This window comes from Ornithorhynchus anatinus, chromosome 5 (genome assembly GCF_004115215.2).
Source record: "Ornithorhynchus anatinus isolate Pmale09 chromosome 5, mOrnAna1.pri.v4, whole genome shotgun sequence".
Classification (NCBI taxonomy): Eukaryota; Metazoa; Chordata; class Mammalia; order Monotremata; family Ornithorhynchidae; genus Ornithorhynchus; species Ornithorhynchus anatinus.
The window spans coordinates 13013495-13039346 of NC_041732.1; the positions used below are offsets into that span (position 1 = coordinate 13013495).

The 25852-nt window shown below is 47.3% G+C and overlaps 1 long non-coding RNA gene and 1 other non-coding gene across 2 annotated transcripts in view; one reads left to right on the plus strand and one right to left on the minus strand.

Annotated features, from left to right (window-relative positions):
- LOC114812238 overlaps positions 1 to 22350 on the minus strand; it is a 29209-nt gene extending 6859 nt beyond the window's left edge. The window contains exon 1 of the long non-coding RNA XR_003759890.1: positions 22183 to 22350. This is a non-coding gene — a long non-coding RNA (uncharacterized LOC114812238). The remainder of the gene's footprint in view (positions 1 to 22182) is intronic.
- A 1445-nt stretch (positions 22351 to 23795) lies between these two features.
- Positions 23796 to 23933, plus strand: LOC114812368. Its single transcript, XR_003760024.1, has one exon. It is a non-coding gene; the product is annotated as a small nucleolar RNA SNORA7 (small nucleolar RNA).
- The last annotated feature ends 1919 nt before the right edge of the window (positions 23934 to 25852 follow it).

The following is a 25852-nucleotide window of genomic DNA, read 5'->3' on the forward strand; positions in this document are numbered from 1 at the left end:
AGGATTTGGTGGAGGAGGGCAGAATTCATGAGGGCACCTGCTCAGAAATACAGACAATCACCTGGTCTCCCCTGCACACACAGAATCAAACACTCACTCAAACATGCATACTCAGGCCAAAAGAATACTTGTCTAAAAATATGCTTGCGTGCAAACCTACATACACCCACACACACACCCTTAGGCAAACATCCTCCAGCACCGTCTCCAGAGACTGCCACCTGTTTTGCTCTCCTTTCTTCCCCATGGGACTCCCAAGCAATAGGGATGGAAACTAAATTCTGTTTCCCAATTTCCCAGCATGAGGAAGCATTTTCATATCTCTTGCAATATGTCCTGTCAGCTTTATTCTGTTTCTTTTTCCTTCTAGTGTCTTCCCAGGGGATTTGGGGCCACCTCCCCATCTCACCACCCTCTTTGATCCACCTCCACCCCTGGCAGAGCACACCTGAGCCCTTTCCCTAGCTGTATTGGCCATCAACTGGGAAGACTGGATTAGAGTTTGCAACCAGCAGCTAGTTGCCAATAGTCATTCAATCGTATGTATTGAGCACTTCTGTGTGCAGAACATTGTACTAAACACTTGGGAGAGTACAGTAGAACATTAAAAAGTCACACTTCCTGCCCACAACAAGCTTACCGACTTGAGGTGCAGAGATAGACATCAATACAAATACAGATATGTACATAAGTGCTGGGAGGGGGAAAGAACAAAGGGAGCAAATTAGGATAACACAGAAGGAATTGGGAGATGAGGAAAAGTGGAGCTTAGTCTGGGAAGACCTCTTGGAGATGTGCCTTCAATAAGGCTTTGAAGCAGGAGTGAGTAATCGTCTGACATATTTGAGGAGGAAGGGTATTCCATGCCAGAGGCAGGATGTGGGCTAGGGGTCGGCCATGAGACAGGTGAGATCAAGGCACAATGAGAAGGTTAGCACTAGAGGAGCGGAGCATGCGGGCTGGGTTGCAGAAGGAGAAAAACGAAGTGAGGTAGGAGGGGGCAAGATGGAGAAGGGTTTTAAAGCCAATGGTGAGGAGTTTTTGTATGATGCAGAGGTGAGTGGGCAACTACTGGAGTTTTCTGAGGAGTGGGCTGGCATATTCTGAACGTTTTTGAAAAAGAATGATCTGGGCAGCAGAGTCGACTATGGACTGGAGTGGGGAAAGAGAAGGCAGGGAGATCAGCAAGGAGGCTGATGCAGTAATACAGACAGGATAGGATGAGTGTATGAAATTGGTTGCAGTTTGGATGGAGAGGAAAGGGTGGATTCTGTTGATGTTGCGAAGGTACGACTGACAGGCTTTAGTGATGGATTGAATATGTGGATTGAATGAGAGACAGAAGTCAGGATCACACCACGGTTACAGGGTTGTAAGACAGTAAGGATGATGGTGCTGTCTACAGTGATGGAAAAGTCACTGAGAGAACAGGGTTTGGGTGGGAAGATAAGTAGCTCTGTTTCTGACATGCTAAGTTTGAGGAGATGGGAGGACATCCAAATAGAGATGACTTGAAGGCAAGAGGAGATGAGACACTGGAGAGAAGGAGAGAGATCAGGACTGGAGATGTAGATTTAGGTATCATCCATGTAGAGGTGGTAGTTGAAGCCATAGGAGGGAATGAGTTCTCCAAGAGAGTGGGTGCAGATGGAGAATAGAAAGGGACCTAGAATTGAACCTTGAGGAAACCCCCACGGTGAGGGGGTAGAAGCAGAGGAGGAGCCTGCAAAGGAGGAGAATGAATGGCCAGAGAGATAAGAGGAGAACCAGGAGAGGACAGAGTCAGTGAAGCCACTGTTGGATAAATGCTTCCAGGAGGAGGAGGTGGTCCACAGTGTCAAAGGCAGCTGAGAGGTCGAGGAGGTTAGGATGGAGTAGAGGTCATTGGATTTGGCAAGAAGGAGATCATTGGTGGCCTCTGAGAGGGTCATTTCTGGGGAGTGAAGGGGAAGGAAGCCAGATTGGAGGGGGTCAAGGACATAATTGGAAGAGAGGAATTTGAAACATCGGGTGTAGACATCTCGCTCAAGGAGTTTGGAGAGGAATGGTAGGAGGGAGATGGAGTGATAACTGGATGGAGCTGTGGGGTCAAGGAAGGGTTTTTGTGGGGTCAGGTGTGCAGGTGGAGGGGGTGGATTTTGAGAGGGATCAGGAGAATTCCTTTAGAGATACTGCTTGGAAGATTGGGAGAATTGAAGAGGGGGCCAGAAAGGGGAGGGAATGAGGAGGGGCAGGACCTCAAACTTGATGGTGTCAATTTTCTTAATAAAGTAGATGGCCAGGTCACTGGGGGCAGGGATGGGGCAAGCAGGAGGACAGGTTAATAGATGTATCTGTTAAGTGCTTACTATGTGCCAGGCAGTGTACTAAGGGCTGGAGTGGTTAAAAGAAAATTGGGTTGGTCATAGTCCCACATGAGGCTCACACAGTCTTAATCCATTCTCTATGCCTCAAGTAACTGAGACACAGAAAAGCTGCGTGACTTGCCCAAGGTCTCACAGCAGACAAGTGGCAGAATGAGGATTAGAACCCAGATCCTGACTCCCATGTGCATGTTCTATTAGGCTATGCTGCTTTTCTAAGGGAGGGGAACCTCAGGAATGGACAAGGAAAGAAAATCTACATAATTTTCTGGCAGTTTGTCAACTGCTCGGATGAACATAACTTCCCCATTATTTTGATGAATTTGCATGAGTTTCTAAGCTCCTTGTGGGCAGAGAACATGCCTACCAACTCTGTTGCATTGTGCTGTTCCAAGTGTTTAGGGCAGTGCTCTTCACACACTAAGCATCTCAATAAGTACCATTGATTGATTGATGAGTTTTCATCAGGGACACTATTCCTCCCACCCCAAGCATACCTGACTTGATGATCTCAACAGGATTTATGACATCACAAAGTTTGAGCCTCTGGGCACATCATTAAGCTCTGCCAGCAGGGTATGCTTGCAGTCAGTCTTCAACGCCATATGCCATGACAGAAACGAGATCACTGCCTAGCACCCACAAATGATCCAGATCATTTAGGCCAATGTTTAGTTCTCAAATACCTGGACAGTTCCATCAGAGTAATTTTTTTTTCCACCTGAAATATCTAAGTAAGCGAGGGCAAGGTGAGTTTGGAGGGGCTGGACTCTGGTTGGTTGCACACCCAATCTCTTTAGGGCTTCTGTTCCCCCTCCAAGTTTCTATTCCCCTCTCAGTGACCAGCTCCATCCTCTCTGCTCAGTAGGAGAAGACCGGAAATTAGCACTATGTGGACTGGTCAACTTAGCAATAGTTCTGGACAACAGAAGGGCAGGATTGTGACATCTCACTGACTCACTAAGTGGGCCTTGAGAGGTCAAACAATCCATTCCCCTGCTTCCATGTGGCTCCTCCCTTAGGCCAATCTTTCCTGTTTCACAGAGCTTCAGAGGACATTCCCATAGGCCACCCATTCTAGTGACATCCTTCACTGACAGAAAATGCAGCTTTGTTAACCTCAATTCCTCCTGCTGCACTTTCAATCTAGTTCTTTGCCCTTGGTGGAGGTGATGAAGAGCTGATCAAAGGACCCCAGGCCCTTCAGGAGTATGACGCTATCATTATTATTGTTATAATAATAATAATAATATCTAAGTGCTTACTATATGTCAAGCATTCTGAGCACTGAAGACACAAGATAATCAGGTCAGACAGTTCCTCTCCCACACATGGCTCAATCTAAAAAGGAGGGAAAAAGTATTGAATTTCCATTTTACAGATGAGGAATCTGAGAAGTGTAGTGACTTGTTCAAGGTCATACAGCAGGCACGTGGTGGAACCAGGTTTAGAAATTATGTCGTATGATGTCCAAGCCCGGGCTCTTCTCACTCTGCTCCTCTTTCCTCCCAGTACGGGGGTGAGGAGAGAGGGTACATGGGGGACTCAGAGTTCCAATGGGGGAAAAGAAGGGAAGGAAGCCAGGATCCAGGGTCAATCAGTGGTCAGCAACAGTAGATGTTGAGTCTCCATGATGCCTTCCCCTCTGCACTCTCTCCACATGTAGCTGATCTGGAAGAAAGCCCTGCCAGATTGCTAGGCCCCATTAAGAATCACAAGACTGGCCCCAGAACCCCACCCTATCAGTCAGGCCTTCACTAGCCCAGGGCCCCCCTCCTCCAGAGGCACCACCTCCACAAGGAAATGGCCCCACTTCAGTCAGCCTGGGCCAGGCCCAAGGGGAATGTGGTGGTCCCCAGTGGGACCAAGGTAGCACCAGTCAGCAAGGCACCATTAAGGCCCACTGTTTAGACATACCTCCTGCCAGACACAGAACTGGGGAAGAAACGAACCATTTCAATGAGCAATCGAATCCCATTGTCTTCCTTTCGTTCTCTCTCTCGCCATCTTCCAACCCAATCTCCCAGGAGCTGTACAGGCAGACTCTCAGTGGAGGAAAGGAGCTCTCTGGTCTCCCTCACCCCACCTGCCATTCCCTTCTATGGTCGGAAAAACCCTCCATGAGAATCCACCCACTTTGATGGGGTGCAGAGAAAAATGGGGCTGGCTGAAAATGGGGGTGTCCAGTCTACAGGTGCTATCAGAGGTGAACCACGGTCAAGAGCAGAAAGTGGAATTAGGGGAAGTGTGAGCTGGGGGTAGGAGGTCCTATTGCACTGTAAACCCATGAGGGCAGGGACTGAGTCTTGTAATAATAAATAATTTATTTTAAAAATAACTGTGATGGTTGTTCACTCAACTAACCAATGGTATTTACTGAGCACTAACTTATGCACAACACCATACTAAGCATGCACATCACTGTACTAAGCACTTTGGAGAATACAGTACAACTGAGCACTTACTAGATGCTGGGGTAGATGACAAGAAAGTCACATCGGACACAGTCCCTTTTCCACCTGGGACTCTCAGTCTAAGTATAAGGGAGAACAGGGATTTAATCCCCTTTATTCAGATGAGGTAATGAAGGCACAGAGAAGTAAAGTGACTTGTCCAAGATCACCCAGAAGGCAAATGGTGGAGCTGGGATTCGAACCCAGGCCTCCTGGGTCCCGGGCCTGTGCTCTTCCTATCAACCCGGTTAGTTTGTGTCTACCCCAGCACTTAGTAAGTGCTTTATTAATAAAAATAATGGCAGGTGCTTACTACGTGCCAGACACTGTTCTTAGCACTAGGGTAGATACGAGATAATTGGGTTGGACACAGTCCCTGTCCCACATAGAGCTCACAGACTTAATTCCCTTATTACAGATGAGGGAACTGAGGCCCAAAGAAGTGAAATGACTTGCCCAAGGTCACACAGCAGACACGTAGCAGAGGCAGGATTAGAACCCATGACCTTCTGACTCCCAGACCCACAATCTACCCACTGGGCAAATACCATTTAAAAAAGAAAAAATCAGGCTTCCTAGCTCATCCTTCTAGGGCTAGGAGACATAACGTGGATGTTCCAGAGGCCGGGCCCCATACCTCAGGTAGACAAACACTCCTTCAGAATTTAGCCATGTACCTGCCAAGCCCTGGGTCAGGCACTGGAGGTATTTGAGAACGAGAACCAGCCAGAATCCCTCCCCTCACACCACTTCCAGTCCATCTGAGGTAAAGGCATAGGGAGCTGGTGATCTGGGTGGTAGGTCCTTCTGCCAGCCGGGAACGCCTCCTTGACCGAGCGCATTCTGGAACAACAGCTTGCCGCCACCACCACCCTCCTCGCCCTCCTGGCCGCTGTGAGCAGATGGAGAAGCAGCTGGTAGGGGGTCGGTGGGGGCAGCCTCCCCTCTCACCTTTGGAGGTCTTAAATCTTCCCCCGCTGAGCCTGGACAAGCTTCTCTCACCTGGAGAGTGCTTGTCATTGAGCAGAAACAGGCAGGAGCATAATGCTGAGCATTTAGCCGGCCTTTTATCCAGGCAAACGCCACGTGCACTGTTAATCTGCCCACCCTGGAGGCTGGGAGCACAGCCATGGCCTCGACCTCTCACGGCTGGGATAGCTGGAAGGGGAAATGACTTCTCTGCCACCCTTACCTAACCCCTGACCGCTGGACAGCCCAGCTCCAATCAATGGCATGTATTGGGCACTTACTGGTGTGTAGAGCTCGGTGTTGAGCGATTGGGAAAGGATCATACAAGAGTTGGTGGACATGATCCTTGCCCTCAAGGAACTGACTGGCTAGTTCCAGGACCCTAGATGGCTCTGACCCAACTCCTGCCATCCAAAGACTCTGGTCAATCACTCCAGCCCAGCCCAGGGATGGGATCAGGCACTGGCACTGAGTTGCATGTATCATCACATGTGTTATGCTGGACACACAGCATCATGGAATGGCATCTCATGGGCAGCAAAATGGCACAGGATAGAGCACGGTCCTGGGAGTCAGAAGGTAATGAGTTCTAATTCTGGCTCTGCCAGTTGTCTGCTGTGTGACCTTGGACAAGTCACTTCACTTCTCTGGGCCTCAGTTCCCTCATCTGTAAAATGGGAATTGAGACTGGGAGCCTGATGTGGGATAGGGGATTGTGTTCAACCTGATTTGCTTGTATCCACCCCAGAGCTTAGTACAGTGCCTGGCACATAGTAAGCACTTAAAATACCATAATTATTATTATTCTCACAAAGCCATTTGTGGAACAACAGTGAGGTCACGACCTAGAACATTCCTCTAGGAACCTACAGTTCCTCTGGACTGATACACTCTGTTGTATCATACTCTCCCAAGCACTTAGTACAGTGCTCTGCACACAGTAGGTGCCCAGTAAATACCTTCAATAGATTGATCCCTCCAGGGGGACTCCCAACTCATTCCAGAGACTTTGTGCTTCCCTCCCAGGTCCCCAAGGTCAAGGGAACCACATCTGAGATGTGGAACTCGGAGGCAGGAGCCCTGCTGGAAGAAGTTAAGGGCTGAAAAATACCAGGCATAAAGACATCCTGTAGGGGATGGGCTTAGACTCCCTAAAAACAGAACTGTCCAAGCTAAAACAGGGTGGCTGACCACCCTATTCTGTGCCCATTATACAGATGGGAAAACTGACTAAGACACCACCAAGGAAAATACAGAGATGGGATTGGAACCCTGGAGTAGGCCAGCCTCCATTGCCTCCTCAGAGATAAAGCCAACCAAACCCAGGCCTAGCTGGGAGCCCACAGTGCCAGGAGGAAGCTGGGCCCAGAACAAAGAGAACACTCTGTCCAGACCCAATCCACCTCTGGTCCTGGGGACAAACCAGGGCTCAGTCAAGAATGGCCCCAAGGTCAACGTTGCCCATGCCAAGCTTCTGTCTGCAAACTGTATCTGGAAAGAGCCCAGCTCTTTCTAGCAAGAGGGCAGCCACTTAGGTCAGAAGTACCCATTCCCTTCTGAGTGAGGAAACTTCTCCTGGCACAGTTCCAAGGATTGAGCTCAGGTACAGATCTGTTTGTTTATGAGTGCTTTCTCTCTCTCTCTCTCTCAACTCTCTTACTGCCAGGGAGAATGGTCAAAGGCAGACCAAAACAAAAACAGGGAGAGACAAAACAGGGAGGCAGCATTGTCTAACGGAAAGGACCCAGAACTGGGAATCAGGAGATCCAGGTTCTAATCCCAAACCCACCCCTGGTCTGCTGTGGAACCTTGAGCAACTCACTTAACCTCTCTGGTCTCAGCTACCTCATCTGAAAAATGGGGATTCAATACTTGCTCTCCTTCCTGCTTGGACTCTGAGTCTCATATGGGACAGAGACTGTCTGACCTGATGATCTTACATCTATCCCAGCACTTAGTACCATGTTTGGTACCTAGAAAGTACTTGATAAATACCACAGTCATTTAATAAATTTTACCATTATTACTGTCCTTATACTATCATTGTATCATAAGCAGCAGCAGCGAGGCTTAGTGGAAAGAGCCCGATCTTCGGAGTCAAAGGCCATGGGTTCTAATCCTGCCTCAGCCGCTTATCAACTGTGTGACTTTGGGCAAGTCACAACTTCTCTGTGACTCAGTTAACTCATCTGTAAAATAGGGATGAAGACTGAGTCCCACGTGAGACAACCTGATGACCTCGTATCTACACTAGCACTTAGAACAGTGATAGGGACATAGTAAGCACTTAAATACCATTATTATTATTATTATTATTAGAAGCATGGGCCTGGATGTCAAAGGACCTGGGTTTTAATCCCGATTCTACCACTTGTCTGCTGTGTGACCTTGGGCAATTCCCTTCACTTCTCTGTGTCTCAGTTACCTCGCATGTAAAATAAGGATTAAGACTGTGAGCCCCACATGGGACATGGACTAGGTCCAACCTGATGTAGGTACCCTAGTGCTTAGCACAGTGCCTGGTGCATAATAAGTCCTTAACAAATACCATAAAAAAATTACAAGGGCTGCAATAAAGGCAGCCCCTGGCAACCACAAGAGAAACAAGACAGAGAGCAAAGATGGCCAATGCCCTAGGAGACCTTTCATGCTCCACCAGCACAGGAATCATGTCCTGTAGATTGTGAGCCCATTGTAGGCAGGCAATGTCTCTTTTTGTCGCTGAATTGTACCTCTCAAGTGCTTGGTACAGTGCTCTGCACACAATAAGCACTCAATAAATAGGGTTGAATTGAATGTCTTCTATTGTACTCTCTCAAGTGCCTAGTACTGTGCTCTGCATACAACAGGTACTCAATTACTCTCCCCCACTTCAAAGCCTTGTTGAAGGCACATCTCCTCCAACTGGACTTACCTAAGCCCTACTTTCCTCTTCTCCCACTCCCTTCTGTGTTGCCCCCATTTGCTCCCTTTATTCATCTCCCCTCCCAGTCCCACAGCACTTATGTACTTATCTGTAATTCATTTATTTATATTAATGTCTGTCTCCCCCTTTAGACTGTAAGCTTGTTGTGGGCAGGGGATTCCTCTGTTTATTGTTATATTGGTACTGTCCCAAGCAATCTTAAGCTCCACACACAGTAAGGGCTCAATAAATATGACAATGAATGAACTCAATCAATATTAGCCCACAGAAAGCACATAACTGTCCTCTTTATTAATGATCATAAAAGAGGAAGGAACCTCGAAGCTGAGGAATTCAGACGCCAACCCTGAGCCACCACCCTCACAGGCCCAACAGGACCGAGGCAGCCCAGGCCATGAGGTCAGTTCCCCCCACCCCGCCCCATTCCCCCACGGGAGCTCAGCACAGGGTTTGGTCAACGGTAACTAAATTGTGTGTGATAAATGATTCATGCTGGGTTATTAATAGCAACCAGAATAATAATGATGATGATTGTCCTTCAGATTTATATAGCACCTATAGTCCCGGAGCTCAAAGAATTTATGGCCAGGGTTAGATTGAGCTATAAATATCAGGTTGAAAATATCAGTGGGTTCAAGAGGGTTTGGAGAAATCCCTGGCTGAGCAGTCCATAATGGGCTGGGGAGGCGGGTGGGTGGTGCTCTATAGTCTTTCCGTAAACATTAGGGGGCCTGGTCAAGGGACGGCCTTCCCAGTGCTCCTCCAAGCACCCTGATGTAACCGCACCATCAGAGGCCGAACCTCCTGGGCTGGGCGCTCTATCCGTCTAACCCAAAAAATGGCTTGGGTGAAAGTCCTATACTCAGGCCCTTCAAAGGGCAGGGACTGTCTATCTGTTACCAGTTTGTACACTCCAAGCACTTAGTACAGTGTTCTGCACATAGTAAGCACTCAAATACTATTGAATAAATGAACAAACATCTCACTTCGGGTCCCCAGAATCACTTGCCCAACCCTCCCATTGGTACAGAATGAGTTCTGACGGTCTGCAAGGTGAAAAATCATGCCATAGAGTTAGGTGAGCCCCTCATGGGACTGTTTCTTTTTGAGGTTGGGTCAAGAGAAAATACATTTCTGCTGCAGCAAGAAGGGCCGGAGTTAGACTCGAAGAATTTCCTGGAAGTGGTAGGTATCAGGCACTGGAAAAAGATGCCCAAGTGGAGCATTTAGGAATGAAGCAAAAGGGGAAGCTCCCCAAGACCTGATGCCCTTAACTCGTATGCTGAATCTTGATTCTTTTTTAAAGGTGTTTGTTAAGTGCTTACTCTGTGCCAGGCACTATTCTAAATATTGGGGTAGATACATGGTATTCAAATTGGATTCAGTATATGTCCTACAAGGGGCTCACAGTCTTAAACCCCATTTTACAGATGAGGTAACGGAGGCAGAGAGAAGTGAAATGATTTGCCAAGGTCACACAGCCTATAAATGCCAAAATCTGGATCAAAACTCAGGTCCTCTGACTCTCAGGCCAGGATCTTTCCACTAGACCACACTGCTTCTTCTCACCTGAATTTTCAGCTGGATTTTCCCCACTCACCCCACAATTCTTATAGCATGCACGCACAGACACACACACACACACACACACACAGCGCCCCCCCCCCCACTATCATAACTTCTATCTACCCACCTAGGCTAACCACAGCTATGGACATTGGGAGGGCATAAACACATTCCAGGGAGGGGTGAACAGGAGGGGGCACCAAGCTTCTACTGTTGGGGTCTGGCAGGGATTAAACCAAGCCTGCACAGAGGTGAACTCTCCGAAATTGATCTGAGAGTGAGCACCAGAAAGACATTCAGGGAGCCTCATGTGTAATCTGGCTCCTATCCTAACTCTTTTTTATGGTATCTGTTAAACACTATGTGCCAGGCACAGTACTGACAGCTGGGGTAGATACAAGCTAATTGTGTTGGACACAATCCATGCCCCTCATGGGGTTCATAGTCTTGATCCCCATTTGATAGATGAAGGAACTGAAGCACAAAGAAGTGAAGTGACTTGCCCAAGGTCACACATCAAGTGGTAGAGTTGGAATTAGAACCCAGATCCACTTACTCTCAGGCCTGTGTCCTTTCCACTAGACAACGCTGCTTCCCGTGGGAGCTCACCTTGGGACCACAATCCCCTGAATCCCTTGCCCCCATTTCCTTGGGAAAGGAGGTCAAGGAGATCTGGCCCCAGACTCCAGCAGGCAAGGATATTGCCTTAGCAAGGGCATCTGAGAAAGAGCTGAAACAGCTTAGACAAGAGAGACATGAGCCATGCCTTTCCACAGGGCTGGTGCATTAGATGCGGCACCCTGGAGTGGCCAGGCCCCGTGAGTTATTGGCCTGTTCCTTTCCTTCTGGGTCCCCGAGATGAGCCCGCGGTGGCTAAGCTTCATCCCAGCCTCTGCTGTGATGCTAATCTGAACATTTTACCCCCCCCTCCTTGCTCACGAAGACACGGCGATGGAATTTGTCTTGGTATTCTACACGGATTTAATAAAAACTACTAAATCATATAGACCTTTTATTTTTTTAACTTCCTCAGTAAAAGAAAACAGATGAGCCAACAAGCAGGTTCTCACATTGATCAGAACCCAGGCAATCAAACATACTGGAACAGGAAGAGTCCAGTACCTGGATTGGGGTCGGGGAGGGGATGGGGTACTGAGTGCTAGAAGAGGAATTTTCACAATAAAGAAATAAAAATCAGACCCTAAGCAAGTGACATTCTGGGTTGATCCAATGTTCACCCAGCCCAGAAGTCATGTCCCTGAGAGTAGAGAGCGGGGTGATGGTTGCCTCTGGTTCAGCCACCCTAAGCAGCATGGCCTAGTGGAAAGAGCATAGGCTTGGGAGTCTGAGGACCTGAGTTCTAATTCCAGCTCTGAGACTTACTTTCTGTGGGACTTTAAGCAAGTCACTTCATTTCCCTGTGCCTCAGTTTTCTTGACTGTAAAAAGGAGATTCAATACCTGAATTTAAACTGAGCCCCATATTGGACAGGGATTGTTTTTGACCTGATTAACTTGTCCCTACCCCAGCTCATAGAACAGTGCTGGCATAGAGTAAGCACTTAACATTAAAAAAATGAAACATTTGGGAGGCCCATTCTGAGCCACTCCTGATCTTACTGCTATTTCCTACCAGCACAAGTCTCTTCTCCCTCAGTGAGTGAGTGCAGAACACACAGAAAAGACCTGCTTAAACTATACCTACCCTAGTGCTTAGTATTTATTCATTCATTAATCATATTTATTGAGTGCTTACTGTGTGCAAAGCACTGTACTAAGAGCTTGAGCGAGTATAATATATTACAGTATTTGGCATGTAGCAAGCATTTAAATACTGCTATTGCTACTACTAATAAAAGTTATTAAAAATAATAATAGAGGTTTTGTTAAGAACTTACTATGTGCCAAGAATTGTTCAAAGTGCTGAGTTAGATACAAGATAATCAGGTTGGACACGGTTCCCGTGCCAAACAGAGCTCACAATCAGAGAAGTTAAGTTATTTCCCCAAGGTCACAGAGCAAGCGATTAGCAGAGCAGGGATTAGAACCCAAGTTCCCAGGCCCATGCTCTTTCATTAGGCAACACTGCTTCTCAGCGACCCAGTCCTGAGGTTTTGATGGGTAGGTGGTGGGGTGATTAGGGGAGAGGGAAGTCAGGGATCTTACCTTACAAGAGGGCTGATAAAGGCCCTGTCCTAACTTAAGGGCACCCCATAGCCCTTGGAAACACCCTCTGGTGGGCCTCAAAGTACAGTCTCACTGAAACTTCCCCAGTCACACTGTCTGACCTATTCCAAGGGGTCATGACATTATCACTCCACTGGCCAATCCTATTTGCCATAACCTGGACACCTATAGAATGTGTCAGAGTAAGAGTCACCACAAAAGAATCTTTCTATGCAGAGGTTTTAGCCTGTCCACCATGATCAGCGAGCTTAGAGTCTGGAGTGGGAGACATTAATATAAATGAATTTCAAATACGTACATAGGGGCTGTGGGGCTAAGGGAGGGTGAATAAAGGGTGCAAATCCAAATACAAGTTTGTTGCAGAATGGGAGAAGAGGAAGTGAGGGCTTAGTCAGGGAAGGCCTCATAGAGGAGATGCACTTTCAGTAAGGCTTTGAAAGTGGGGAGAGTAATTGTCTGTTGGATATAAGAGAGAGGATGTTCCAGGCCAGAAGCAGGATGTGGGCGAGAGGTATGGTGAGTGGGTTGACATTAGAGAAGCAGAGTGTACGGGCTGAGTTGTAGTAGGAAATTAGGGAGGTAACGTAGGACGGAGAAAGGTGGTTGAGTGTTTTAAAGCCAATGGTAAGGAGTGTGATGGGGACATGGATGGGCAACCACTGGAGTTTCTTGAGGAATGGGGAAACATAGACCGAACAGTTTTGTAGAAAAATGATCTGGGCAGAAGAGTCATGTATGGACTGTAGTGGGGAGAGATAGAAGTCAGAGAGGTCAACAAGCAGGCTGGGTTAACGTGGTAATAGGTTAGATGGAGAGGAGAAGAGAGATTTTAGTGATATGATGAAGGTTGAATAAACAGGATTTGGTGACAAATTGAATATGTGGGTTGAATGAAAGAGAGGAGTTGAGGACAACACCAAGGTTACAGGCTGGTGAGATGGTGAATGTTGGTGCTGTCTACAGTGATTGGAGAGTCAGTGGGGGCGGGGGGCGCTGGCTCAGGGCCCAGCCTGCAGCAGCTTTCTAGGAGTTCTTCTCTGACCCACTTCCCTACCCAGATCCCAAGTCAGATTGCAATTCCTCTGCTGCAGTTGCCATGGGAACTTCCCTGGGCCGGAGTGTGCTTGACACCTGCAGATTCCCTCCAGAGATGAGCCTTGGAGCTTACCTGGGGGTCTTAGAGTTGGAAGTTGGGCAGGACACGCTGGTTAGACTGTCCCCCATCCAGTCCCCTATGATTCTCTGTAGAACATTCTCTTATGACAACAAGTTCAGCACTTCAGTAGCCACTCAGCTGGTCTGCCCCTGTCCAGTAGAGATACTGCACCGCCCACCTTTATGCCTGCTGCTTTTATTTTTGGCTCCTGCCACCGAGTGCCACGGCTCAGAAGTGTCACCCATGTTCACGGGGACTCAAGGGGCCCCAATGGCTCTGAAGCAAGGGAATTCTGGGGGCACCCTGGCCAAAGGTACTGGAATCTATGAATTTGCACCCAAAATTCTGTATTAGGGTATGTAAACTGCTTCACCCTCTGTTATAGTGTTACGCCAGGGACACAAAAATCACGAAATGACATCAGGTGGGATATTTGATGACAAGGTCTGCCTGAACCTTTTCAAGAATATAATAGGGAAAATATGCAATCTAACAATTGAAATCTTACAGTTAATAATGTTCATTGAGTAGAAATAGTATTTGAGTGACAACTTTTTAATACCATTTGCTTACTTTTTGGTAGTCACTGTATTGAACACTAGGGTTGAGAGTGTCACAAGCCCCCCAGTTCACACCAACCAGGACCATCCTGGACCAGGGGAACCTCAGTGACACGTAGTAGAAGCAGCGTTGCTCAGTGGAAAGAGCATGGGCTTTGGAGTCAGGGCTCATGAGTTCGAATCCCAGCTCTGCCACTTGTCGGCTGTGTGACTGTGGGCAAGTCACTTAACTTCTCTGTGCCTCAGTTCCCTCATCTGTAAAATGGGGATTAAGACTGTGAGCCCCACGAGGGACAACCTGATTCCCCTATGTCTACCCCAGCGCTTAGAACAGTGCTCGGCACATAGTAAGCGCTTAACAAATACCAACATTATTATTATTATTAGAAGTCAAACCACACCTCTGATCCCCAAGGTTAATGTGTAAACTTTTTACTTAGTTTTACCAAAGTGCAAGGGAGTGACACATACATACATTCCCTCACTCCACCACCCAAGGATCCAATACCAGTCTGTGATCAAAGGGAGCCCAGTCTGCCAATGATGCTTCTTTCTGCTTTCAAGTGCTGCTCTCCTGCTGTCAGTATGCTTCCTTCTTGTTCCTCTACATGACTTTTTACTGTTTCCAGGTACCCCCTCAATTTAAATCAACTGTCTTTTACCTGGTTAGGGCATGTCAGCTGTGGCTCAATATGGCAGTCATTGATTAGTCCAGCCCCATTACTGGGTAGAACAAGGAGAGAAAGCCACACCTCCCTCCATGCTCCACTCCCACAAGTCAGCAATCACCTGTCACAGGTAGAGCCCATCAGTGGCTCCACAAAGTCTGTTCCTTGTTGTTTCTGGGATCACAAACAGTCTAACACGGCAGCTCGTTATGGGCCCACCACAGATAGAAGCCAATCGTGGTGGACAGTCCATGTCCCACGAGGGACTCAGTCTTAACCGCATTTTACAGATGAAGGAACCCAACCCCAAAGAAGTGAAGTGATTTGTCCAAGGTCATACCACAGACAAGTGGTGGAGGCAGGATTAGAACCCAAGTCCTCTGACTCCCAGACCCGTACTCTTGCCATTAGACCACGCTGCTTCTCACTTCTTGCACCTGATACAGTTGCATTGTATTAGATGCTTGGGAAGTACAGAAGAACAAATGACACTTTCCTTGCCCACAATGAGTTTACCCTGAAATGGAGGAGACAAACATAAAAATACTTACTAGAGAGATCAAAATGAATAACCTAGAGCTCCAAACTAAGCGCTTGTGGGGAGTACAATGGAATTAGCAGATGGGATAAAGATCTGAATAGAATATCTTGGCAGATAAAGTCTCCATGCCAGTGAGATCCCTCCCCACTACCAAGCTGTCCCCTGGGGTGGCTGAAGCAGCTGTCTCTTTTGTTTACCGTCAGAAGCCAGGGCTGGTGTGGAGCCCATTGCTGCTGGTAGAGAGCTGCTGATAATGCTCCCCAAGCCCCCGTGAAACCTCAAGGAATTGACTATTGTGTACATATCCATAACACATTTATATTAACATCTATCTCCCCCTCTAGGTTGTAAGCTCATTTGGGGCAGCAAATGTGTCTACCAAATCTGTTATGTTGTAGTTTCCCAAGCATTTAGTATAGGGCTCTGCTCAAAGTACTTGTACAAAGTACTTGTTCAATAAATACAATTGATTGATTGACTGAACAGCCAAATCCAAATACCCTCCCCCTAAACTAAGAGCCCCATGGAAAACAGGGTCTAAGTCTGATCTGATTATTTTGTACCTACCAAGTGCATAGTTCAGGGGCTGGCACAGAGTAAGCACTTAAATATTTTTGTCCTTTTAGGTGGAGGCTCTGGTCCTGTTTTTCTCTAAAATCATCCCTGGCTCTGCAATTGGCTTGCTGTGTGACCTAGGGCAAGCTACAACTTCCCTGGTTCTCACTTTCCTTATCTGTAAAATGGAGATAAAATAAAATGGAATAAAACTACTTGCTATCCCTTCTCCTTAGACTGAGAGCCCCATGTGGGACAGGGTCTAATCTGATTACCTGGTAATGATCCCAGTGCTTTGTGCCGGCCCAGAGAAAGTGTTTAATATTTTTTTAATCAATGATATTTGGTGCAGAACACTATCTTAGATGGTTGAGAGGGGACAACTGAGTTAGAAGCCACAATCCCTAACCTCAGAGAGATTATAATACAGTGGAGATGGCAGATTAGTACATTCCAGGTTTAGCATCATCACTGTTTATAGAAGAGGCAGCACCTGGTCTTTCCCCAACCAAGGCCTGAAGGGAGAAGATGTCAGCAATAGGAGGAGGAGGAAGACAGAGACATAAAGGAAGAGGGGGAGGGGTTATGAGACCAGAGAAGTGATATCCAGGGTTATGTGAAGACAGAGCCCAGAAACACTTGGATGCCCAGAATCCAGAGTCAGAGCCCGGGGACCTCCAAAAATTCTGTTCTGGGTCAGACTGGGCTGAAAACCACAAGTCCTGAGGTGTTCTGCGATTGCTCCTGGTTGGGGCCAGCAGAGAACCTAATCCATCCCCTTTCCTTTGCATCCTTACTGACCGTATCCTCCTCAGCTTCTCCCAGCTCAATCTTGTGGCTTTAGACAGGAGTTTCCTCCCCCAGCAGTGTCCATGGAGTCCTGAGCCTCCCCAAGGAGAAACACTGGGAAACTGCAAAGCTTCATCTGAGACTGGCAGGCTGGTGGCCCTCAGAGACTAAACACTTACTTGCTGGGCCAGGCCTAATGAGCAACTTATTGAGCCAACCAGGAAAAGAACCCAAAAATAACCAAACGGGGACAAGAAAAATCTCCAGTGCATATTTCTCCCAAAGCATAGCAGCGGAGGTGTAGGCCGGAGACTTCTCTCCCATCTTAGAATATGAAGCAGCCAGGGGACATGATTTATTAGGGTTTCCTCCCGCCGGCAGTTTATAAGTGGCTTCTGAGCTTTCCCTGGGCCAACAGAATCATGGGGGAGGACCTTAGGGGTCAGGGTGGGCCACAGGAGGAGAGTGATCTGGGAGAGGAGATAGCAGAGGTGGCTGAACCCAGGGAGAGTGGGAGAAAATAATTATGGTACTTTCTAAGCACTTGCTACGTGTGAAGCACTGTAGTAAGGACTGGAATGGATACAAGCAAATCGGGTTGGACATAGTCCCTGACCCTTTTGGGGCTCACAGTCTCATTCCCCATTTTAGAGATGAGGTAAACCCAGAGAAGTTAAGTGACTTGCCCAAGGTCACAGAGCAGACAAGTGGCAGAGCCAGAGTTAGAACCCATGCCCTTCTGACTCCCAGGCCCATGCTCTATCCACCAGGTCATGCTGCTTCTCATAAAAGGAGAAGGAAGCAGAGGGGGCTGACCCTGGGGGGCCTCAGAGAGTAGAGGGGGCTGACCCCGGGGGGCTGAGGGTGGGGGGGAAGAGAGCAGAAGAAGGTGACCCTGGGAACCAGGAAGAGGTGAGAACAGAGGGGACTAACCCCAGGAGTGCAAGAGAGAGGAAAAGGCAGAAGGAGCTGATCCCAGGATGCTGAGAGAGAAAGAGAGGGTAGAAGGGGCTGACTCACAGGGTACTGGGAGAGAGAAGGCAGCCGAGGAGCCTGACCCTGGAGGTTCCAGAAAGACCCCTTCCCCTCTCCCAGCCCCACAGCACTTATTTACATGTCTGTAATTTTATTATATTGATGTCTATCTCCCTGCCTCAAGACTGTAAGCTCATTGTGAGCAGGGAACATGACCATTTATTGTAGTATACTCTCCCAAGCGCTTAGTACAGTGCTCTGCACACAATAAGCACTAAATAAATATGAATGAATGAAAGTAGAACACAGAGTGGGGCTAACCTCGAGAAGCAGGGGTACTGGGAGAGAAAAGTAGAGGACTGACCCCAGGGTCTGGGAGAGGAAAGAGAGCAGAGGGGGCTGATCCCAGATGGCTGGGGAGAGAAGACAGCAGAAAGAACTGACCCAAGGGCCAAGACAGGGCATGGAAAGAGAAGGTGCAGGAAAGGGGGGAGGCCAGAGGTCCAGGGAGCCAAGGAGGCAGAGCCAAGGGACCTCCAGAAGCTGCTCTGAAGTGAGACTTGGGAGAAACGAATGACACGAGGAGAGAAGGAAGGCAGGCAGGAGGGGAATAAAGGGGGAGCCCATTATTGAGGGTTAGTGGCTATCCCGGGGTGCCTGACAGCGCTAACACTCTTATTTATATGGAAATAATTGCTGGCTCTCACTGGTGGCATCCCTTAAATAAACAGCAGTAAAAACGCCACCTTGGCTGCTAACCTGATAAACAGCCTGAAGTAAATTAATCTGTGCCACTGTCAAAGGGGGGCAGACCCGGAAGGGGGAGCAGGGGGGCTGCAGAGGAGGGAAGCAGGATGGGGGGAGGGGGACTGAAGAGGAGAGGGGAGCTGGAGGAAGCGGAGGGTGGGGAGAGGGGCCAGAGCCAGCAGGGTAAAAGAGAAGCAGTGCACCTGGCTTAGTGGCAAGAGCATGGGCTTGTGAGTCAGAGGGCATGGGTTCTAATCCTCACTCTGCCACTTGGCTGCTTTGTGGCCTTGGGCAAGTCATTCAACTTCTCTGTGCTTTAGCTACCTCATCTGTAAAATGTAGATTAAGACTTTGAGAGCCACATGGAACAACATGATTACCTTATCTACCCAGCGCTTAGAACAGTGCTGGCACAAAGTAAGTGCCTAACAAAAACCATAATTATCATTAGGGTAGCTGGGAAAGGCACTCCCTCTCAGGGTTGCAACTGGAGAGTTTCCAGTACTCTACCAGTACTCAGGGTTTCCAGTACTTGCTAGAGAAGCAGCCTGGCTCAGTGGAAAGAGCATGGGCTTGGGAGCCAGGGGTTCTAATCCCAGCTCCACCATAGGTCAGCTGTGTGACTTTGGGCAAGTCACTTAACTTCTTGGTGCCTCAGTTCCCTCCTCTGTAAAGTTGGGACTAAGACTGTGAGCCTCATGTGGGACAACCTGATTACCCTGTATCTACCCCAGAGCTTAGAATAGTGCTCAGCACATAGTAAAGGCTTAAATACCAACATTATTATTATTACCAGTCTCAGCTATGGGAGGGAGAGTTAAGTAGAGGTCTACCTATTTCATTCCTTGCTTGGGCAGTGGCTAGCAAGTGGAAGGCAATCTGCTACAAGTTAAAACTCACCCATGCTGGACAACAGCAGTATGGGAGAGAGTTGAGGGTGGAGCCTCGAGTTTACTGTGCAGAAGGCGGTAGTGAAAACGACTTTCGTATTTTTATTAAGAAAACTCTATGGATACGCTTCCAGAACAATTGCAGATGGAGAGCGGAGTGTTCTGGGAAAGATGTGTCCGTGGTGTCACTATGGGTCGGAAACGACTTGAAGGCACAAGACAGGAAGAGGTCCGGAGAGAAAAAGAGAAGGGGCTAGAAAATCAAGTTGTCTATTTGTTGCCAAAGTGTACTTTCCAAGTACTTAGTACTGTGCTCTGCACACAGTAAGTGCTCAATAAATATGATTGAATGAATGAGAAGGGAGGCAGGGAGGGGAAGGAGGGGCAGAAAGATCTGGTCTCCGCTTGGCAGGCGGTGGGGCGGAAGGTGAGATGGTGTCCATGGGTGTGGCATATTGGCTCACTGTGCAAGTGGCAATTCAGAAGTGCCCTCTTCTGGCCCACTGCCACCCGGATTGAGGAAGAGAAGGGAGAGGAAGACTTGACTGATTAGAAGGAATAACCTGGGCTTTCAGCTCCTTGAGGGAGCAGGGGCTGGGACGGTGTCTACCAACTGTATTATCTTCTCCCTAGCGCATAGTACAGCACTCTGCACAAACTGAGAATTCAATAAACACCATTGGTTGATTAATTCATTTTTTCAACTGTATTTATTGCCAGGGATGTGTTAAGGACAGCCACTGAGGACAAGTTTTAGGGATTGTCCAGGGCTACTGGGGCAGTCAAAGAACCATATAATAACAGGATTTAATTAGACCAAGGTTCATTAATGTTAATAAATTGGTATTAATTATTAACAGTTTTGTATTCTCTGAAGAGGTTAGTACAGCGCTCTGCATAGAGTGCTCAATAAATACTATTGATTAATAATTGTTTTTCTGGAACAGCACTTTTTAATTTTTCCCAAATGTTTTTACATCAGTTCTCATATTACCCTCACAGCCTCCTTTTGAAGTAGGGAGATAAAAGAATTCTAATACCCTTATTATAGATAAGGAAACTAGGCCACAGAAAGGTTAAGTAACTGGCCCAAGGTCAGTCTCCTGACTCCCGGCCTGTGTCCTTTTCACCAGCCCACAACACCTCACTAATAGGGGCGAGACAGGAAGAGAAGCTTCCAGAATGGGCAGTGGGGGCCATTCTGGGCAGTCTTTCAGTCGATTGTATTTACTGAGCGCTCACTGTGTGCAAAGCACAGTACTAAGGGCTTGGGAGAAAACAGATGCATTCCCTGCCCACAACAAGCTTTTAGTCCAAAAGGGGAGACAGATTGATCTGGGCAGCAGAGTGAAGTATGGACTGGAGTGGGAAGAGATGGGCAACAGGGAGGTCAACAAGGAGGCTGATAGGGTAATCTAGGTGGGGTAGGATAAATGATTGGATTAATGTGGTAGCAGTTTAGATAGAGAAGAAATGGTGGATTTTAGTGATGTTGTGAAGGTGGAAGTGACAGGCTTTAGTGATGGATTGAATATGTGGGTTGAATAACAGAGAGGAATCGAGGATGCTGCCATTGATTGATTGAGGCATTCCCAGAGACCTCAGCCCCAAAGCTGAATCCCCATCATCTGCTCTGCCATATTCCAGCAGCCACCTTCAGTCTTCACTATTTCAGGATTCTCTGTTTCCCAGCAAACTCCTAAGATATCAATCAGTGGTATTTACTACATGTCTTCTGTGTGCAGAGCACTAGACTAAGCACTTAGGAGAGGACAATAGAAGAGAGTTGGTAGATGCTATCCCTGCCCCCAAGGAGCTCAGCAGGGGTCACCCTGGAGGGGCATGAGCAGGGGCATCTCTGAATCTGCACCCAAGTCGGGGGTGCCCACTTTTGGGCTTACACTGCCTTCCCAACTACAGACATGCCCCTCCCTCCCATTCATGAGGCTCTCCACCCTAGATTCTCTCTGCCACAAGCAACCGGCCCCAGTTGCCTGTATGGCACCAGTCCTTGGCATTGGAGGTAGAATTCCCCCACCGGATACTGTTACTGCTTGAACACCCAGGGGGGTATCGGGCCAAAGCTATAGCCACAGAGGGAACTAGGATCCTCAGCAGGAAAACTGGTCTATGCAAGTGGGGAGGGGGAGGGAAAGGGGCAGAACCGGAGAAGATATTAATCCCATCCCCAAGAGTGACCTAGGGGATGGAGTGAGGGCCTGGGAGTGAGAAAACCTGAGTTCTAATCCCAGCTGGGACCTTGGGCAAATCATTAACTTCTCTGTGCCTCAGTTTCTTCATCTGTAAAATGGGGATTCAATAGCTGATCACCTTCCCCCTTAGACTGTGAACTCCATATAGGACAGGGACTGTGTCTGACTTGATTGTCCTGTAACTAGCTCAGTAATAGCACACAGTCAATGCTTCAGGAACACTGCAATTATTATGGCTATTACAGTCTAAGAGGGAAGAAGTATCACACAACACAAACCTACCTCCGTTCATTCACTCAGTCATATGTATTGAGCACTTGTGTGAAGAGTATTGTACTAAGCATTTGAGAGCATACCATACAACATTAAATGGAAACATTCCCTGCCCACAGTGAGCTTAGGGTCTACAGGCAGAGAGACAGACATTAATATAAATAAACTACAAATGTGTATGTTAGTGCTGGGGCTGGGAGGGGGAAGGAATCAAGGGAGCAAGTCAGTGTCACAAGCTCCCCACTGGGCTCATACCAACCAGGACCTTTCTGGATCAGGGGAGCCTCACTGACACTTAGAGTCAAGCCACACTACTGACCAGCAAGGTTACTATAGAAAGTTGTTTGTTTACTTTAACCAACATGCAGAGGAATGACACATCCACACTTACTCCACCAAGGATCCACTACCAGTCTCTGCTGCTATGCTGCTCTTCTCTTTACTTCTCTCCATGTGCTTCTACTCCAGCTATTCTTCTCTGCCTGCTTTTCTGTTCCTCCCAAATCAAAATGACCACCTTTTATCTGCCTTAGGCATCACAGCTGGGGCTCTATGTAGCAGTCACTGATTGGTCCAGACCCATTACTGGGTAAATCAGGGAGAGAAGACCTCGCCTCCCTCAGTGCTCTGCCCCCACAGGCCCACAATCAGCTGTCCTCAGGTACAGTCCATCAATGCCTTCGCCAGTCTCTTTCTTCTTGTTCACAGGATCACAAACAGTCACTAATAAAGCAGCTTGTTTGGGGCTCACCACAGTCAAGGAGATGCAGAAGGGAGTGGGAAAAGAGTGGGCATTCCACATGAGGTTCATGTCAATCCCCATTTTACAGATGAGTTAACAGAAGCACAGATAAGTTAAATGACTTGTCCAAGGTCACACAGCAGGCAAGTGGTGAAGCTCACAGAACCCAGGTCTTTCTGTCATCCAGGCCCATATTCTATCCATTAGGCAATACTGCTGCTTAGATAAATCAATCAGTTATTTAATGATATATATTGAATGGTATACTGAATGCTTATTAAGTGTTCAGCACTGTACTAAGCACAGTACAAAAGAGCAGGCTTAGACATACCTGCCAATCAGTCAATCAATCAAATTTATTGAGCACTTATTATGTGGAGGCACTTGGGAGAGTACAACACAACAATATAACAGTCACAGTCCCTGCCCACAGCAAGCCTACAGTCTAGACGGGGAGACAGACATTAATACAAATAAATAAATTACAATGTGCACATAAAAGGGCTGTGAGGCTGGGGGTTGATGAATAAAGGGAGTAGGTCAGGGTGTGGCAGAAAAGAGGGGGAAAAGATGAAATGAGGACTTTGTAAGGGAAGACCTCTTGGAGGAGATGTGCCTTCAGTGAGGCTTTAAAAGTGGGGAGAATAATTGTCAGATATGAAGCAGGAAGGTGTTCCAGGCCAGAGTCAGGATGTGGATGAGAAGTACGCAGTGAGACAGAAAAGATGGAGGTACAGTGAGTAGGTTGGCATTAGAGGACTGAAGTGTGCAGGCTGGATTGTAGTAGGAGATAGGAGAGGTGAGGTAGGAGGGGGCAAGGTGATTGAGTTCTTTAAAGCCAATAGTAAGAAGTTTCTGTTGGTTGTGGAGGTGGATGGGTGACCACTGGAGGTTCTTGAGGAGTGGGGAAACATGGCCCGAATGATATCGTAGAAAAATGATCTGGCCAGCAGAGGGAATTATGGACTGGAGTGAAGAGAGGCAGGAAGCAGGGAGTCAGCAAAGGAGGCTGAGGCGGTAATCAAGCAGGATAGGAAAAGCATTTGGATTAATGTGGTAGTAATTTGGATGGAGAGGAAAGGGAGGATTTTAGCAAAGTTACGAAGGTTGAACCAACAAGATTTAGTGACAATTGGAATATGTGGGTTGAATGAGAGAGATGAGTTGAGGATAGCACCAATCTATTACATTTTATATTATATTATATTATACAAGATGTCATGGCCCTCTCAGGATCACACCTGGGGAGTTTCCAGTACTCTACCAGTCTCGGCTACGGGAGGGAGAGTCAAGCAAAGGCACACCCATTCCATTCCTAGCTTGGGCAGTGGCAAGTGAGTGGAAGGCATTCTGCTACAAATCAAAATTCACCTGTGCTGGGGAACGGTGGTAGGGGAGACAGTCGAGGGCAGAGACTCATCTTTACTGTGCAGATGAAGGCAATGGTAAACCATTTCCATATTTTTACCAAGAAAACTCTGTGGATACACTACCAGACCAATTGCAAATGCAGGTGGGGCATTCAAGGAGAGATGTGTTCATGGAGTCGCTATGGGTCAGAGACGATTCAACAGCATAAGACAAGATAAGACAAGATGTCTTATCATATATTATATTATACAATATTGAATATAAGAATATATTATTGTATATAATAATATATACTACATCATAATAATTTCTCCCCTGCTAAATTGTAAGCTTCTTGAGGGCAGAGATTGTTTCTATGAACTCTATTATATTGCAGTCTCCCAACGGCTTAGTACAGTCCCCTGCACATAGTTAGCACTCAATAAATACCACTGATTGGTTGATCGGTTGAGTGTTCAATAAGAATTCTGTCCAGAATTTTTCTGTCTAGGTTTCTCTGCCTTTCCAAAGCCCACTCCAGCCGTGTCATTATTATTACTGGGCAGGGATTGTCTCTATCTGTTACTGAATTGTACATTCCAAGCGCTTAGTACAGTGCTCTGCACATAGCAAGTGCTCAATAAATACTATTGAATGAATGCTACTACTAATAATAATAACAGTGGTATTTGTTCAGCACTATGTACCCAGCATTGTACTGAGCACTGGGGTCGATACAAGCTAAGCAAGTTGGGCACTGTCCCATTCCACTTGGGGCTACCAGTCTCTCCCCACCCTCTCTGAGGTGGGAGCAGGGACAGGGGAGGGAGAGAATGCTGCAGGTTTAGGGCAGCAAAGGGGGGAATAATGACCTTTCCTCTGTAAAATTCCTGCTGACTCAACTCCCTTCCCCCTCAGCACAGGACAGCCTCCACCCCAAGGGTTTAGTCCAGTATTCTGCACAAACTAAGTGCTCAATAAAGACTGCCACTTGATTGATTGATTGAGCAGGCGGGTGCCACTTCCCACAGGGAAATTGATCAAAAATCCCACCAAGCTAATGACGATAAAGTCATCTTGGGAATCTTTCCTGAAAGCCTGACATAAATGCATAATACATAGGAAACTGAAAGAGCCTTATAAATTACAGGCCTGCCTGGCCTTGCAGGATACCAGAGCACCTACTTGACTTTATTTATATACGCTTCGAGCACCCGAGAATGGATATTTATGCGTTTTCAATATTTGCAGTCAGGCTTTCGATCATTCAGAATTCAAGCCGCTTAAATAACATTAACACACAGCAGATGGGAAGGCATTTCTCTTCCACCAGAGTATACACCCGTCTTGTGGTAACTTCTGAAGGACTCAATCTATGTCCAGGGTTTGGGGCCCAAGAGACTTTCTGGTTGGAACCCAGAAGCTCCCGCTGATTCCCCCGCCCCACAGAACACTCCTATCTCAGCAGGTGGGGCCTGCAGGTGCAGAAGATGAACGTGTGTGGATGATAAGGTTGTGGTATACGTGAAGCGCTCACTTCATGCTAAGCACTGAGGTAGATATAAGATAATCAGGTTAGACACAATCCCGGTTCCATTTACGGTACTTACAGTCTGTGAAGAGACAGAGTAAGCACTCAGTAAATACCTCTGATTGATTGACGTGTTTCTGTATGTCCACTATTGGCAACCACCTTTATCTACATTAAAGTCTTGGTCTCTGCCCTCAGGGGCATTATAAACTACCTGAGGAGACACTATAGGATCCCGAATGCAAACATGCAGTTGGCAAAAGTAAGAGCAGAGAGAGGAATGAACTAAAACAAAAATTGGGAATGAGAGAAATAATTAAGAAATAGAAAAGCAATGTTGGTATTTGTTAAGCGCTTATTATGTGCCGAGCACTGTTCTAAGCGCTGGGGTAGACACAG